Source organism: Palaemon carinicauda, chromosome 36 (genome assembly GCF_036898095.1).
Source record: "Palaemon carinicauda isolate YSFRI2023 chromosome 36, ASM3689809v2, whole genome shotgun sequence".
In the NCBI taxonomy this organism is placed as follows: domain Eukaryota; kingdom Metazoa; phylum Arthropoda; class Malacostraca; order Decapoda; family Palaemonidae; genus Palaemon; species Palaemon carinicauda.
In genome coordinates, this window is record NC_090760.1 from 72,419,435 (window position 1) to 72,437,798 (window position 18,364).

Here is an 18,364-nt window from a genome sequence, read left to right on the forward strand (position 1 = left end):
GGTATTGAATTTTGAGAAAAATTAATAAAGATAGTTTCTTTTGTGATATATATATATATATATATATATATATATATATATATATATATATATATTATATATACAGAGAGAGAGAGAGAGAGAGAGAGAGAGAGAGAGAGAGAGAGAGAGAGAGTCCTTTTCTGAGTAAGATTAGAAAAGGCTATTGTTTTGAGAAAAATTTAACAGAGAGAGAGAGAGAGAGAGAGAGAGAGAGAGAGAGAGCACTTAAAACCTAGACCGTTTTTCCAGCAAATAGCGAGCAAGCCGTAAAAGTGAATGAAACTTATCAGACAAGTTACCATCTATTTGAAAGAGTGTAAACTGTTCTGCGGGGTTACACGGTCGAACGGTTCGTTGAACGCGGTCTGACAGACAAGTGTTTATAGTGATGTTCCGCCGGTTCCGGTTGGTTCGAAGAAAGTCTGTTCTCGCCTGACTTCATTGTCCACAAACCTTATTATGACAAGCAGGTTCGACAACCAGGCTCCGTCGAACCGATCGACTGTTAACACTTACTAACCCAGTGATCCCGTGCTTCACTTGGAAATAACAACTCCGTCCCATCAAGACCCAGGGATAATTTCTGGGTCTGCATTACTGACCCAGCGATAATTTCTGGGTTTCCAATACTGACCAAGAAGTAATTTATGGGTCTCTAATACTAAGCCGGAGATAATTACTGGGTCTCAAATACTGATACAGAGATATTCTTTATGTCACAGTTATTGACCCAGAGATAATTTCTGGGTTTCCATTGCTGACCTAAGAATACTTTTGGGGTCATAACTACTGACCCAGGAACCATTTCTGGATCTTCAGTACTGACCCTATTATGATTGCCGAGTATCAAATACTAACCAAAAGCTAATTTCTGGGTCTCAATTACTGACAGATAATTTCTGGGTCTCCCCTTCTGCCCCAGAAATAATTTCTTGGTCGCCAATAATGACCCATGAATAATTTCTGGGTCTCCACTTCTGACCCAGAAATAATTTGTCTCAACTACTAACCCAGAGATAATTTCTGGGTTTCCACTTCTAACCCAGAAATAATTTCTGGGTCTCCAATGCTGACCCATGAATAATTTCTGGCTCTCCACTTCTAGTCCAGAAATAATATCTGGGTCCCCACTTATAACCCAGAAATAATTGCAGGGTCTATTCTGATGCAGAAATAATTTCTAGCCCTCCAGTATTGACCCGGAAATAACTTCTGGGTCTCCAATATTGACCCAAAAATAATTCCTGGGTCTGCAATGCTGACCCATAAATATTTTCTGGGCCTGCAATTCTGACCCAGAAATAATATCTGGGTCTCCAATGTTGACCTATGAATAATTTCTGAGTCTCTGCTACTGACCAAGAAATAATTTCTGGGTCTCCAATGCTGACCCATAAATAGTTTCTCTGACAAAAAATAATTTCTGGGTCTTCAGTGCTGATCCAGAAATACTTCTTGGGTCTCTAATATTGACCCAGAAATAATTTCCGGGTTTCAAATATTGACCCTGAAATAATTTCTGGGTCTCAAATTTCTTTCGCTCCTAATCCGAATCTAATGTCTGGGTCCCCACTCCTTATTGCCAAGTATTCCCAAATTCCCAAAATGACCCAATTCACCTAATAACGAATTCTTCAAAGCTAAGGAAAAAAAAAAACAGAAAGAAAAGACGAAAATTAGGAATCTTAAAAAGCGGTCGTAATCACTTCAGAGGAATTTCTTTTTCGATTGGATAAATTAATAGTCCCAAAATTCCTTCTTTTTTTCTTATCACAAAGACAAATTTTTCCATTATTCTTTTTTCTTTTTCTTTTTCTTTTTCTGGGTTTCCTTTTGTATGCATGAGGCTAAATGAGACCGAATTTGACGCTTATTTGCGACAATGGAATTTGGATTTTCAGAACCATACGATGTTTGAAATAAGATAGACCAGATGATGATTGTGTGGTATGACCACTCGTACACACACAACACACACACACACACACACACACACACATATATATATATATATATATATATATCAGACGTCGCTAGTCCACTGCAGGACAAAGGCCTTAGACCTACAGTGGACTAGAAACGCCTGCATTTACTGTTGTTGTTGTTATTGCATCTATAACTTACTTCGCAGTAACCTTAAATCTGGAGGTTAATGTAACTTTGAACTTCGGTGAACTTCCTGATGAAGTTTGAAAGAAATTGAACTCGAATGCTTGTAGTTCCATTATAATTTGTGTGTATCCGTTACAAGGACAATTACAAAATAACAAATGCTCCCCGACTTTGTATTCAACAGTCAATTACAAAATCCTTTGGTAAATTAAGACAATGATGATTCAGTGTCATTATGAGATAACTAAATCATCTCTCTCTCTCTCTCTCTCTCTCTCTCTCTCTCTCTCTCTCTCTCTCTCATTGCAAGAAGTCTTAATATCATTATAATCATTATAAGAAGCCAAGCTACAACCCAATTCAAAAGGCAGAATGTTATATGCCTATACACCCAAGTAGGAAAAGTAGGCCTACGCAGAGAAGAGAAGTTTTTGTGATAGTACTAAAGACAGGTACACAGTGTATAGCTAACGGAAAGATCTAAAGAGAGAGAGAGAGAGAGAGAGAGAGAGAGAGAGAGAGAGAGAGAGAGTTAACTATTTCTACAAAATAAAGTCCGAAACACAGTAAGAAAATATTTAACTCCACGCAGGAGATAAGAAAATAGAAAAGGAAGGATTTTTCTGGCGGCCAGACAATGCAGAGGAAACCAGGAGGGAGAAATAGGAGGGAGGAAATGAGGAAAACAGTGGGAGGGGGAGAGGGGGAGATGCCAGAAGGGGGAAAGAAGGAGATAAGGAGGAAGGAAGAGGGAAAGGAAGGATCGTGGTGGAATGGAGAGATGGAGAAAAAAGAAGCCACGATAATTTCTTTTGTTTCCCTAGTTCAGGTGAGAGAGAGAGAGAGAGAGAGAGAGAGAGAGAGATTTAATTTTCCTGGATTGTCCTTATTTATCCAAAAGAAGAGTAGGCCTATATTCTTCAGTTTCTCAACTTAATCTACATATAACAACAATGAATAATAATAATAATAATAATAATAATAATAATAATAATAATCTCCGATATATGACGAAGAGTAAGTGTCTGGCTATATATATATATATATATATATATATATATATATATATATATATATATATATATATATATATAAATATATATATTTACTGGTCACGCTAAGTGTTCATACCCCGGTGAGAGAGGGGTGCATTTTCATATCTATATAAACTTTAGCTGCCATTGTTGACGGGTCGTGTACACTAGTAATAATAATGATAATGGTATAAAGCACGATACTGGTGTAAATACAGTTCATATATAACTATAGTCAATTTTTTTTTAGCGAGGCAGATTCTCTAGTCTTGGGTAGTGCCATAGCCTCTGTACCATGGTCTAGGGGTAGAGTTCTCTTGTTTGAGGGTACACTCGAGCACACTATTCTTTCTTATTTCTCTTCTTGTTTTTTTTAAAGTTTTTATAGTTTATATATATATAAAAGATTTATTTTAATGTTAGCATTCTTAAAATATTATATTTTAATTGTTAATCACTTCTCTTGTTTCCTTATTTCCTTTCCTCACTGGGCTATTTTCGTAACTAGGGTTGTATCTTAGCAAGTAATAATAATAATAATAATAATAATAATAATAATGATAATGTCTTTCAATTGGTACGAAGGAGTAGGCCTACAGTAAACACTTATTATCAGACTACAGTGAGATACAGTAAATGCTTCTCATCAGAATACAGTAATCTAGAAAATGCAGAACATAATGATTGAAAATTGATACAGCATACAGCAATAAAAACAAATTTTCACAACACCAAACTGACCTGTTATACAATTAGCGGTAAAAAGCTTCTTTTGTTTTTACTGGTGCGTTATGATGTTATATGTTGTGTCACTATAACCGCCACGGTTTTAAGTATAAACTGTTATATATCATATAACATACTATGGCTTTTTATTGCGTGAATTTAAGGAAATTATACTCTTCCTAACTAGGCGTTTAAAATCGGTTTTTTGAGGAATATGGGGCCCCCAGCCCCTGCATATCACACCAGTATTACCAACCGTCATATCTATTTTCAAATTTCCTCGGATAATGTAGCTAGTTCTAATACCTATCTAACATGAACAGAATTTCTTTTAGTAATAACATCTCAAATGTCATTATATAGAGAGGAGATATGTCGAGGTAGACAGAGAGTTACAAGGATTTTGATAATATATAATAACATTATGACAAGTCTCTCTCTCTCTCTCTCTCTCTCTCTCTCTCTCTCTCTCTCTCAGAAGTCTGGAAATCTTTGAGACTTTGATGATTAATAATTCCACAGGCCCATAGTTCATAATCCAATTAAATCATACAGAATATCAATTAGTTAAGATTATTAAAACGAAACCTTTTTTTCTACAGGGTACGAAGTTGACTACGAAACCGACGACATCGAGAGAGACAGTCAGGTCGTCGTCAAACAGCAATGGACAAACGACAGTTTCAACTTCAGCGGCGAAGTCGAAGAAGCCAACATGACGGCCATCACAGAAGTCTTTTCGCCGACGTCGGAGCAAAGTGCTACTTAGGCTACCATCAGCTCCTGTACTACTGATAGCCTACTACTACTATTATTACTACTGCTACTACTTGCTCCTTCTCTCCTTGTATCCCATCTGATGATAGTCTCATGTCCAGAAAGGACATAGACAGAAAAAAAAAAACACGTCCGTTGTCTTACTATAGTGTTCGCTCCATTTCTTGACAAATGGCGGGAAACGATTTCACCCTTTGTAAAGTCATTATTATTATCTTTTACGGTCACATATAACTGTTTTGAGTGTTGTTGTTTCATACTTGATCATTATTAGTCATTACGATGCTACATTACATTACTTGCTTATATTTGATTATGAAACTTACATTATAAAACTCGCATTTGTTCTGAGGGAAACTTTTCAGTCCAGTTCGAACCTTTTCAATAAGTTTCCGTTTAGTCCAAATTTATTTGTGTGAACCGTAATCAGAATTGCTCAAATTTGATATAACGATAATGACATATTTCTCTGTCTCTCCCCTTCTTTTTGATTTGTCATTGGAGAGGACGAAACTATAAGAAGATTATCGTTCTCTCTCTTCATGTCTTTCATTTCTTGAACGAAACATTGTGAAAATAAAATGAACGATCTCGTCGAAATCTTCGTTTCGTGTTTTACTGGTCGAATTTTTTTGTTTGCATTTTGTCTTGCTGTTACCATTATCGTGACTCGTTGTTTACAACATATGAAAGATCAAAGAAAACGTGTAATAGAAAATGGAAAGATCTTAGTAGGCCTATATTAATTGCTCATGAAGAAAATGGATCAATGATTTCGAAGGGTTGTGAATAACCGGAGAGAGAGAGAGAGAGAGAGAGAGAGAGAGAGAGAGAGAGAGAGAGAGAGAGAGAGAGGGGGGGGAGGGGGAAAGCATTGTAAACATTTCTTTAAGAATCTCAGATGGAAAATTTATGTACTTGGACCAAAAAATATATATATATATCCAGATTATGAATAGATAAATAACAATGATTTAATGGCTTTCAAATATGGAATATCAAGAAAGCTTTGAATTATGGAGATATTCAGTGAAAAAAAATCATTTCATGTATCATAAATCTGAAATGTGAAATATTTTTTTTTTAAATTTGGAAGTAATGGTTTTTTTAAAATTTGGTAAATGATATTGCAGAGAATTGAGGATATATATATATATATATATATATATATATATATATCTATATATATATATATATATATATATATATATATATATATATATATATATATATATATATATATATATATCCTCAATTCTCTGCAAGATTATTTCCCAAATAAAAAAATTACTTCGTGTGTGTATATATATATATATATATATATATATATATATATATATATATATATATATATATATATATATATATATATATATAACGTTCCTTGACATTTCATGTAAAATCAACCCTGCATTCCTTTGTCGGATAAAATTAAAATTAAAAACGAAAATATCATGAAAATAGCTCGATCAACTACGGAATGTAAAATACTCCCGTCAGACGTCCAAATTGTGGATTGAAATAGGTGTGGTTCCCCCCACATCTCTCTCTCTCTCTCTCTCTCTCTCTCTCTCTCTCTCTCTCTCTCTCTCTCTCTCTCTCTCTCTCTCGCGTTTACAAAGCAAAACTCAGTGATATTTCATGGAAAAGAGATACGTGAAATGTAACCAAGATACGTGAGGAGAACTTTAGTTTATATCAGTGATTGGAAATTATCCGGGAGTTCGTTGGATTAGTGTAGATGTACTTAAACAGAAGTTGAAGAAGAAGAAGCTACGTCAGCAATTAACTTCGGGAGTCGACCAAAACGATAAGAATCAATTGACTCGGAGATTGAAAAGCTAAAACCCGAAATGAGGAGGAAATGCCTTTGCTGTGATACGTCGAAAACCTGCACTTCAACGCTTTCGAAGATCCGTTAGAGGAGCAAATTGTTGGAAACTTGTTGCATCTGGTGCTGTCTATCAAGGAGTTAACAGTATTTAATATTTCAAGAATGGGTCATTTCTCAAAAGAGGCTATCTCCCAGTCTTGAGAAGCAATGGCTGTCGTTTTCCAGCCCACGTAAAATGGCCTGACAGCCGGATAGCTCTGTGGGTCAGCACCAAGCGTAGGCATTTCTCAAATGAAAAATGATCAAATATTTGTATATCTTTTTCTAGATCGTTCGTAAGCTTATATATATACAATTTTCATCTACGTTTTTTCCACTTAAGAACATTTGAATGCTTCTTTCTACAATAATAAAACTAACTCCCTACCGCAGGCTGAATGCATTTTTTGATAGATTGTGGACCATAGGTCTACACACTGCAAACACTGTAAGACATACAACGACGGCCGGCCCCTTCCTCCCTCCCACCACCTCCTGCCAGGAATATGTGAGGATTTGCTTGAGCTTCAAATGCACAAGCAAGTATGAAATACATGAAAGCACATCCCTACACACACACACGCACACACATACACACACGCTAACATTTAGTTATAGAAGATCAAGCTTCAAACACAGTTACCAACGAACTTCTACAAACTCACATGCCCGTACACCCTTACATATAGTCATAGATGACGCCATAGGTGCTTTAAGTAGTTTAATAAAGTTAGTATGGTAAGAGGCTTCATCTTGTGGTTCTCTGCTGCAAGAAAATCATAATCGTCTGATTTTTACGCTCCTTTTCAAAAGACATTATCTGCCAAAACAACGCCATTGCCAGTCTTAGTGCTGATACTCATTTCTAAATGTTAAAAAACATGAAAGTGAAAATTTGAAAACTTTAACTTTAGACTGGCTTCCATTTAAAGCACTCCTAATTTTTAGATTTTATTTTGTAATAGATTAAGGCATGGGGAAGAAAGCTTGGTCACTTTAGAAGGACTACAGCTGCACTCCAGGTAATATCTGCCAGGTTCCTGTCTCTTACGCATCGATAATATTCTTAAAGACATTAAAACATCCTCAAGCAAGCCAAAAGTAAAATCTAGAATCTGTTGTACTTGTAATTAGGTAATTACAACTCTAATTCAAACAAATTATTGGAACACTATTGGAATATACTGTTGGCCTTGCACATTATCTCAGAAAGAAAAGAAATAGGGTGTTGTAATTGCCAGAAAATGCAGAGGGTTGCAGATTCCTATAAAGTGAATATTGGTTTGTAATACCTTTAGAAAGACATAAGTTAACTTAACTTTTCTTAAGTACAGAAAGGATTTGTCAGTGGCAGAAGTTAACTTATCTTTGCTCAAGTTAAGTACAGAAATGTTCTGTCATTGACAGAAGTTAACTTAACTTTGCTCAAGTTAAATACAGAGAAACTCCGTTAGTGACAGAATGCAATCAGAAAGCTTGAAGATAAAGACCAGAGACTCCAATCTGAAGGCTTGATAACAACGAATATGTTGCAGTTATGAATAAGTACAGTTGATATTGTTTGGGAAATGGTGTAGCCCAGTGAAGACCTCCATTAGCGATTTATTTACTCCGTTCCCCCCCCCCCCCCCCAACACCCACAACTTCAAGGCATATCAAGATAGGTATCCCCTCACCAGAAGCTCTTGTCTGTCAAAATGCTCTTTGGTGGGTAGCTGGATACCACACAGTATGTTACTGGTAATTCAAGGTACATGTGTCCTATATTCGTAGTGTCTTATTGTTGATAGGTTCTATGATTCAATTTCATAATTTCACATTGTTTTCAACAAGAACTGATACGTTGGAAAGGGGTTTTGGAATTTTTCTATCAATTATTGTTAAAGAATTGTCTTTAAGAAGCCCATAGCTCAGAGATGGTCCTCTTTGCACAGCTTGAATAAATTGTTACTACAAGATTGTTCCATGACTAGAATTTAAAACTGTCTGTTATATTATTGTGAAACTTGGTTATAGTTAAGTGCAAGTTGCTTGTTTCAATTGGCATCTGTGCACCACAAGGTTGTTACAGTCAGACCCCCAAGTGCTTTGGCTACCTAAAGTCTTAGCTTCAGTGATAAAGGACAATTTTTCTGTTCATTATTGTTTGATTTCACTGAAAGGAAACATTACAGGCCACTGACCTGTAACCCACCAGTTCAACGATGTTACAGGCTGGAATTCATGAACAACTTTTTGTTAACTCACTGATGTATGATACTATTTATTCGATTAAAATAGAATTTATTATTTAGACATTAATTAAGGGTTGAGTATTTGTTGACATATATCAATGTATGATGTTACATCATTGAACGAGAAATTTATCAAGGTGATTAATGTTATGATTTGTTAATTTATTAATTAATTATACTTAATTATAATTCGATTTGTCAAACTTGTTGTTGTTCATGATATGACCTTTTTTGATTTATTGTTTAAAGTTACAAAATACTTTGGTTGTTCATATAATTTGACATTAACTTATCATTTATGGTATTCAGCTATAATCTAAGTTTATTGCAACCAAAATTACCATATATAACTATTCATTGGTTAAAGCTCTATTCTATTGTACTTAAAACGAATATTTTATCTCATTATATCTAGATTTAAATTCCTAATTCAATTTGTGGCGAATGGTTTTGATATATTACTTATAATTAAAATTTATATTTTTTGTACATAATTGGGTAAATAATTATGATTATTTAAGATGGACATATTTATTAGATAATTGTGCTTAATATTGAACTTTATTATACTTATTTAATCAAATAATTATGCTTACTCGATATGAACATATTTTGTTAAATAATTATGCTTAATTGTCTTTAGATAAGCATGTTATATTTTCTTTATAATGTTTTGATAAAATCAATTATGGTTTAATGTTCATGGTCTGGCATGTAGCCTACAGTTGTGAAACAGTTTATAGTTTTGATGGACATTTTGTTTATTGTTGAAACTTTGACTTCAACATTATTGTTCGTGGATTGACATTAAAACCAACATTTCATTGTTCATTATCTTTAGCAGGCTATTTGGAAATTTCCAACCCTTAACCCCCCGGGGTTTATTTTTTTCCCAGCATATTTTGGTTTATATTTTTTTTTTTAAATTGCTCTAACAGCCTTAATTTTTGTCATAGAGAGGTCAGGTTGATCTCATTCTCTTGGAAAATGCCTGAATTTTCTCAAAAAATTATAAAAAATATGAAAAAATAAATTTTATAGCTTTTGTGAAACGTACCAGTACGTCCTTTGGGGGTAAAAGGGTTAACGTAAGTTTTATCAACTAAATGTTTGCTTGACTGTGAACACTTTGACAGATGTTCATGTTCTATCTTCACTGCAATTTGAAATGAACATTTTTGGCTCATTGTGAACATCTTGTTTATGCTCTATTGCTAAAAATTTGTCGAAAACATGGCTTTATACACCACTGATTACTATATGATAATTTAAATCATTGTTGAGTCTTGAGGTTTAAAAAAAATTGTGTTAATTGTTGATGACAAAAGTGTAATGCTTTTAGCCTCCTGTTTGAAATAGTACTGTACTATAATTTTTGCGATGAATATATTGATGTTTACGTTCATGGCATATATTGTTAATAGGTTGAACGACTATACGAATATCTTTCGGGTAACAATGAATGTTTATGACCCAATAATGACCTCATTTGACCTCTTGGAGTGTAGAAAGACTATACGAATATAATTTGGGTAACAATAAGTGTTTACGACCCAATAATGACCTCATTTGACCTCTTGGAGTGTAGAAAGACTATACAAATATAATTTGGGTAACAATGAATGTTTATGACTCAATAATGACCTCATTTGACCTCTTGGAGTGTAGGAAGACTATACGAATATAATTTGGGTAACAATGAATGTTTATGACCCAATAATGACCTCATTTGACCTCTTGGAGTGTAGAAAGACTATACGAATATCTTTTGGGTGACAATGAATGTTTATGACCCAATAATGACCTCATTTGACCTCTTGGAGTGTAGAAAGACTATACGAATATCTTTTGAGTAATAATCAATGTTTATGACCCAATAATGACCTCATTTGACCTCTTGGAGTGTAGAAAGACTATACGAATATCTTTTGAGTATTAATCAATGTTTATGACCCAAAAATGACCTCATTTAACCTCTTGGAGTGTAGAAAGACTATACGAATATCTTTTGAGTAATAATCAATGTTTATGACCCAAGAATGACCTCATTTGACCTCTTGGGGTGTAGAAAGACTATACAAATATAATTTGGGTAACAATGAATGTTTATGACCCAATAATGACCTCATTTGACCTCTTGGAGTGTAGAAAGACTATACGAATATCTTTTGAGTAATAATCAATGTTTATGACCCAAAAATGACCTCATTTGACCTCTTGGAGTGTAGAAAGACTATACGAATATCTTTTGAGTAATAATCAATGTTTATGACCCAAGAATGACCTCATTTGACCTCTTGGGGTGTAGAAAGACTATACAAATATAATTTGGGTAACAATGAATGTTTATGACCCAATAATGACCTCATTTGACCTCTTGGAGTGTAGAAAGACTATACGAATATAATTAGGGTGACAATGAATGTTTATGACCCAATAATGACCTCATTTGACCTCTTGGAGTGTAGAAAGACTATACGAATATCTTTTGAGTAATAATCAATGTTTATGACCCAATAATGACCTCATTTGACCTCTTGGAGTGTAGAAAGACTATACGAATATCTTTTGAGTAATAATCAATGTTTATGACCCAATAATGACCTCATTTGACCTCTTGGAGTGTAGAAAGACTATACGAATATCTTTTGAGTAATAATCAATGTTTATGACCCAATAATGACCTCATTTGACCTCTTGGGGTGTAGAAAGACTATACAAATATAATTTGGGTAACAATGAATGTTTATGACCCAATAATGACCTCATTTGACCTCTTGGAGTGTAGAAAGACTATACGAATATCTTTTGGGTGACAATGAATGTTTATGACACAATAATGACCTCATTTGACCTTTTGGAATGTAGAAAGACTATACGAATATCTTTTGAGTAATAATGTTTATGACCCAATAATGACCTCATTTGACCTCTTGGAGTGTAGAAAGACTATACGAATATCTTTTGGGTAACAATGAATGTTTATGACCCTATAATGACCTCATTTGATCTCTTGGAGTGAAGAAAGACTATACGAATATCTTTTGGGTAACAATGAATGTTTGTGACCCAATAATGACCTCATTTGACCTCTTGGAGTGTAGAAAGACTATACGAATATCTTTCTGGTAACAATTAATGTTTATGACCCAATAATGACCTTGTTTGACCTCTTGGAGTGTAGAAAGACTATACGAATATAATTTAGATAACAATTAATGTTTATGACCCAATAATGACCTCATTTGACCTCTTGGAGTGTAGGAAAAAAGGAGAATAAATCTCCATTGTGCTCACCCAGCAATCCTTATAAATACTGTTATTACCAAGTTGTCAATTACTGTTGAACACTATTATGATTATTTTGATACTGACATGTATGAATGTATAATAAGTTCATCCTGTTAAAAAAAAAAAGGTATATAACATTTAAGGAATTGTGTACATAGATCTTAATGAAGTCGTTTAAACTGTTTGTTAATTGTGCATAGGCCAATCATATTTACATCTCCTGAAAGTTCTCTGAAGCTATCTTATTTTACTACGCAATAATCTAATCTTAATCTTTGATTAACAAGAAATTAGTGTATAATCCATTATATATACTGACCAATTTAACCAATAAGTCATGAAGAATTCAGTAATTCAAGTTAGGTTCTTGCAAGTATCATCATAACCTTAGGTCGACTTCAACAAGGAATACAATATTCGAGAATGGTTGAACTTTGCGACGCGATGGGTTGAACATCAGATCCACTCCGTTGGGATAGAGAATTTGGTAAAGAAAGAGCCAATGTACAGTTAGGCACCAGAATTCCTTTCACGCCATGCTCTAAGGTAGTGCATCCTGTCACACCCTCACCACGCTGCAAGTTACTGCGTGTGGTCCCGCTCACCTTCTATGCCATCTCTCCCTACCCTATCTGTTTGGTTACTCGCTGCATAGTAAGGCTGTGAAAGAGTGCATTTCCTCAAAGCGCTGTGCGCCAGGAATTCATGTGTCCATCTGTATGGGGCTTCACTGGCCACTGAAAGTGGACGCTTTCCTAGTACAAGACTATGATGCATTGTCATCCTTGGCACTGAGAAAGTATTAGAGAATGCTAACTTATTTAGGGTCACTTACACATGAAGTACGAACCATAAGCAACCTACCACTTAGCACAAGAAGTAGGGACGGTATTCTAAAAGTCCACATGAAAAGTATCACTTAGCACAGAAAGTAGCGACAGTATTACAATCATCTACAGGGAAAATATCACTTAGAACAGAAAGTAGGGACAATAATCTAAAATTCCATCGGGAAAATATCACTTGGCCCTGGAAGTATGGACAGTATTCTAAACATTTACATGAAACGTATCACTTAGCACAGGAAGTACGGACAGCATTAAAAAACCCACAAGAAAAGTATCACCCAGCACAGGAAATAGAGATGGTATTCTGAAATCGGACATGGCAAAGAATAGTCAGCATAGGTAACAGAAGCATTATTACAAACAAATGAATTGCACAGAGAGCAATAACAGTATTCATGAGACGTTTGTTAATTAGCACCAATTAGTAGTGGAATGCTTCTCCTAAAGATCTCATGCAAAATGATGAGGATAACACTGAGTAAGCGGAAGACAGTCCAAAGAGACAAGCTGTTAAGGGAGACGGGAATAGTATTCCAGAGACTTCCTGTGTACCAACACGTAATGTGGTGGCTCAGAACAGTGTTGAAGGAGATGAACTGCACCTAACTGCGAGTAAAAATATCTGAAGAAATGATAATAGTGTGAAAAGATAAAGCCATCATACTATAGAGGGTAGTGCAAGAATCGTACATCAGAGAGACTTAGAACTTAACTGAATTATCTCTTGACCACTTTGATTGGATGGGCTTTGAATATGAAGATGCAGAAATCATTAGTTATTTCATAGGCCGAGAAAGGAGTTGCTAAGAATTATGATTATACCTTCAAGGGGTGATTGTACGAAATGAACTGCAAATCTAGATCATTGAATACAGTGACAATGTTTAGGAATCTGCAATTCAGAAAAAAATTTATCTTTCTTTGCCAGTTAGTAAGATGGGGGAATCATGTATAGAAAGCTAGGTAATTGTAAGGGAAGGCCACATATAATGTGACTCAGAATCTAAGCGTGAATTATTTGATCAACAACTTCCATCTATTGTACTGTCAGTGAGTAGTAAGATCCAGTTTAAAAGATGGTTTTACACGCAGATCTTTTACAAGTCGAAGTATACCTGTAAAATTATTGATGTTTATAACATGGGACTACAACTGGACAGCCTTGGTACATACATCAGAAAAAGATTCTAATAATCTCATGATAAGTATATATTTCCTCATGCACCATGTAGTTTTATGTATAGAAATATACATTGCAAGTATTTACATATCCACATTAATGTGCCTCATCTTCCTTTTTTCAATGGCTTCTTCATTCTGGAAATGTGATATTTCAGCTTTGATGCAGCTTTTCCAATTTAAACGCACAACGAATATTGTTCCTTGTTGACTTCAGTCCCTAATTGATATCCGTTCAGACCACCAAGTTAAATGCTGTCAATTTGTTGTGTCAAAGTCTTTATTTGTAAAAGGAAAAAAAAAACTATTGAGTCTATATCTCATTAGGGGCCTTGGTTTCCATAAGGTCATCCATTATCGTCCTATTAACGCATTGTGGTCTGAGGATGTTTGGTCACTGGTGGCCGCAAGTCTTGTTGCTGCTTAAGCAGTTAGATCTCCCTAGCTCTGAAACAGGTGCATTGCTTTAGCCTTGACGCTGGCGTTGTTGGCTTTGAGATGATCGCTGACATATGTTCGGAGTTTTCCTTTCAGTGTTGAAAAATAAATTGGCGTCATTTGTCTACTGCCTACGTGAGTTCGGTTTTGCTTGTTGCTTTGAAACTAGAAACTAATTCCCCAACACAAAAGAGGAACATAACTGCTGCTTCTCTTGAAAGTCAGCTTGGCACTTGCATGCAAAGCTTCTTCAATCAATGTCTAATCTCTTATTGGCTTGATATGTGGTACTCTCTCCACGCACATCTTTGTTCGTCAACTTGGTTTATCCAGGTAACTTAAGGTGGCGCTTGGAAGTGACTTCCAAAAATAGAAATTGGCCTTATTAATGCTACTGAGGGTTGTGATTCTCTTCCACAACTATTGTGATGATTAAGATGTTAAAGATGCAGATCTATACTGGAGAACAGGGGCTGCGCTCAATGATCTTGAAATGAATATTTTCTTCAGAAGCAACTTTGAATTTTACCCAGAGTTGCCCTCAAGTCATTTTTTACATTGAGCGTTTGATATCTAGGATTTACGTAACAGCAACTTATGGAAGATTGAAGTAGCTGAGATGGTTGTGGATTAACTTGACCATGCCTATGGCCACGCACTCACCGCAGCAAATAGGGCAAACACAAGGAAGCTTCAAAGACAACAGAATTCTGGCAGCGATGGCGGAGGGGAGGAAGGAAAAGAACTGCCATAGAGGTTGGAGGAGGTAGCTTGTCCATGATTCTGAGGTAATTTTATTATCATTCTTACCAGCAGATTAGCTAATTGTGTGGTTATAAATCATAGCTAATGTAGCTAGGATGCAGATTTAGAAATTAAATGATATTGGTCTTAACGGTGGAGATTAGCCAATCTTTTCAATAATACTTTTGGTAATGACTTTATTCTTAATATCCCATTTTGGCCCTGCTGGTAAATGAGCCCCATCAAAGAGAACAAATTTCCTGACATTCTTTCTTCCAGAAACTTCACTGGCTCGCTTATAAATTTCTGATTCCAGCCAGCCTAAATTGTTGTAGTCTTAGTCTGTATGACAATATGACTATTGGCTGATTATCCTTAGACCAGCTGTAGGCTACACACGATTAGTCCATGAGAGCAATGGGAAAGAATGACACAGTACCACCTCATAAAAAGAAATCAAATAGATATTAGCTCTAGTCAGGGACAACATCAGTCTATGTCCACTGTTAAGATTGGTTTTTTGAAGATAGCCTCGTTTATTGTCATAGGCTTTCATGTATTAGAAGAAAGATCAGTATAAAACACTCTTTCAGTGAGTTTTAGCTAATACTCGAACTCTAGAGACTCTTAGTCTATTTCTAGGATCTGTCTAGTAAAGGCTCTTCAGATTTTTCTTCTTCCAGAAAGAATTTTTGAAACCTTACGGAACTACCCGATTCCATTTTATCTCCCTTGTATCGTCGCAAGCGCCTTTACTCTTGAAGATCAAGATGTTTACATTGAAGAAAAAAAAGCTAAACCGTAAGAAGTGAGGGCAATTACCCCTCTTAGATTCATCAGTATGTGAACTTCGAATAACTTACCACTGTAGTTATGGATAACTTACTTTGTATAATCTAGTTCGTTGCGGGCTTTGTGATTTTGGGATCTCCCACTATCATTGGTAAGGTTCATATTTGCTTCAAATACCTACCACTGTGGCAGTAGGTATTTCCAACATCTTTTATGCAACAATAATTGCTTTTTTTGTAATTTTCTCTTTCTCGTTCGACTCGGCTTGATTAAGTGAATATGAATTTTATTACTTTATGACTTACAGCTCAATTTCGCCTGCCCGTGGCACAGCTTGGCTAGTGAGAGTCGTTAGTTTTGTAGAACCGGAGGACGAAACCATACTCTGAAATGCTTCATCACTCGCCTGTGGTATCGGTGTCACGTTTATCCTGAATAAACCATTTGTATATCTGTTACTATCAAATTCATAGTAAAGTAAATCTTAGCAAACAATCAATGTGTATTACCATTCTGGGTTAGCTGAGGTTTGAGGATTTATTACCCTTGTTACTGAAAAATAAAACTAAATAAGTGAGAAGCAATACAAAAAATGCTTTCCTATGGAAAGGTTCTTCAGAGTATAATGTTTCTCCTCCTTTTGTCAGTTGCAGGTCTAGCGAGATGCCTATACTGTGCAAGGTGGAAGTAATTTTATAGCCAAGTTCTGCTAGATGACACACAAAATAGGGACGGTGGCCGCTATGTCGTGGCGCTACTTTCAGCAATAAAAATAAAGAAGAATAACTCTAGTCATGTAAGCCTCTGTAGATGTTGCGGCCTGGAATAAACACTAGTTTTGTATGAATTTCGGTCTTTTCTTTATCCTGCTTCATTATGATTATTACACAGCTTTTCTACACAATAGTCTCTATAAGTCTAGCATTTTATAGACCTTGAGCCTATCCACAATTCTGACAATTGTAGAAAAGCTCATACTAAGGTGCCTTCATTAGGCCTACTCACAGAAAGGCTAATGATGAGATAGGTAGATGTTCAGGCTAGACAAAGACTCGTAAAATCTAGAGTATATTTTCACTAGGCTATTTGATGAATCTGCGATCCTCCTGCTTTCTGTGGATAACGAAACCAACATTTCTCATATACTGTGTATATAAATTTATCTCGCTGACATGTTCAAGCCTAGGCCTAGAGAAAATATGACTAAGATAATAAAAAAAAAAAAATCTGCAGGCTTCATAAACCAAAGACTGAAGTGGCCTCATGCCAGCACGAAATATTGTTCCCTGACCGGCTCATATAAATGGTTGCCACAAACCAGTCTGAGTCTAGAGAATTCCTGGAAAAGGGTAGAGAGAGAGAGAGAGAGAGAGAGAGAGAGAGAGAGAGTTGTGTGTTATACTCTACAAGTAAGAGGTGGGGGAATATTTTGTTGTACTTACAATCTGGAAGAGAGAGAGAGAGAGAGAGAGAGAGAGTTCTGTGTTATACTTATACTCAACAAGTAAGAGAAAGGTGAGGGAATATTTCGTTGCACTTACAATATGGAAGAGAGAGAGAGAGAGAGAGAGAGAGAGAGAGAGAGAGAGAGAGAGAGAAAGAGATAATTATTTTATTTAATAAATTTATTACGCCCAAAGACGTCAAAGTTACATATTAGCAGTTACATACAGTACACTAGAAATCAACAGAATATATCAGTTACAAAAATAACATATATGAGATCGTATTTCATTATCATAACAACTGCAACAGAGTTTAGCAGCCACCAAAGTGTGGATGCCGAGTCAAAATTACGTCTAGGTGGTCATCTTTGAGTAAATATTGACAGGTTTGAAGTAAATTTTGTCCTTGAGGTAACAGATTCCTGACAGTGGGGCAATGAAGGCAGAGAGAGAGAGAGAGAGTTTACTGTTGTGCAGTATATATATATATATATATATATATATATATATATATATATATATATATATATATATATATATATATATATATATATATATATATATAAAAGAGTAAAACTTATAGTTATGTATTATTCGAGAAATTCTAAGAGAGAGAGAGAGAGAGAGAGAGAGAGAGAGAGAGAGAGAGAGAGAGAGAGAGAGCTGTGTTATGCTTATTCTCTACAAGTAAGAGAAAGGTGAGAGAATATTTCGTTGCGAGAGGGAGATTTAAGAAAAAAACAAAATAAAAGACAAAGAACAAGAAGTAATTTCATGTTCATCTCTCTCTCTCTCTCTCTCTCTCTCTCTCTCTCTCTCTCTCTCTCTCTCTCTCTCTCTCTCTCTCTCT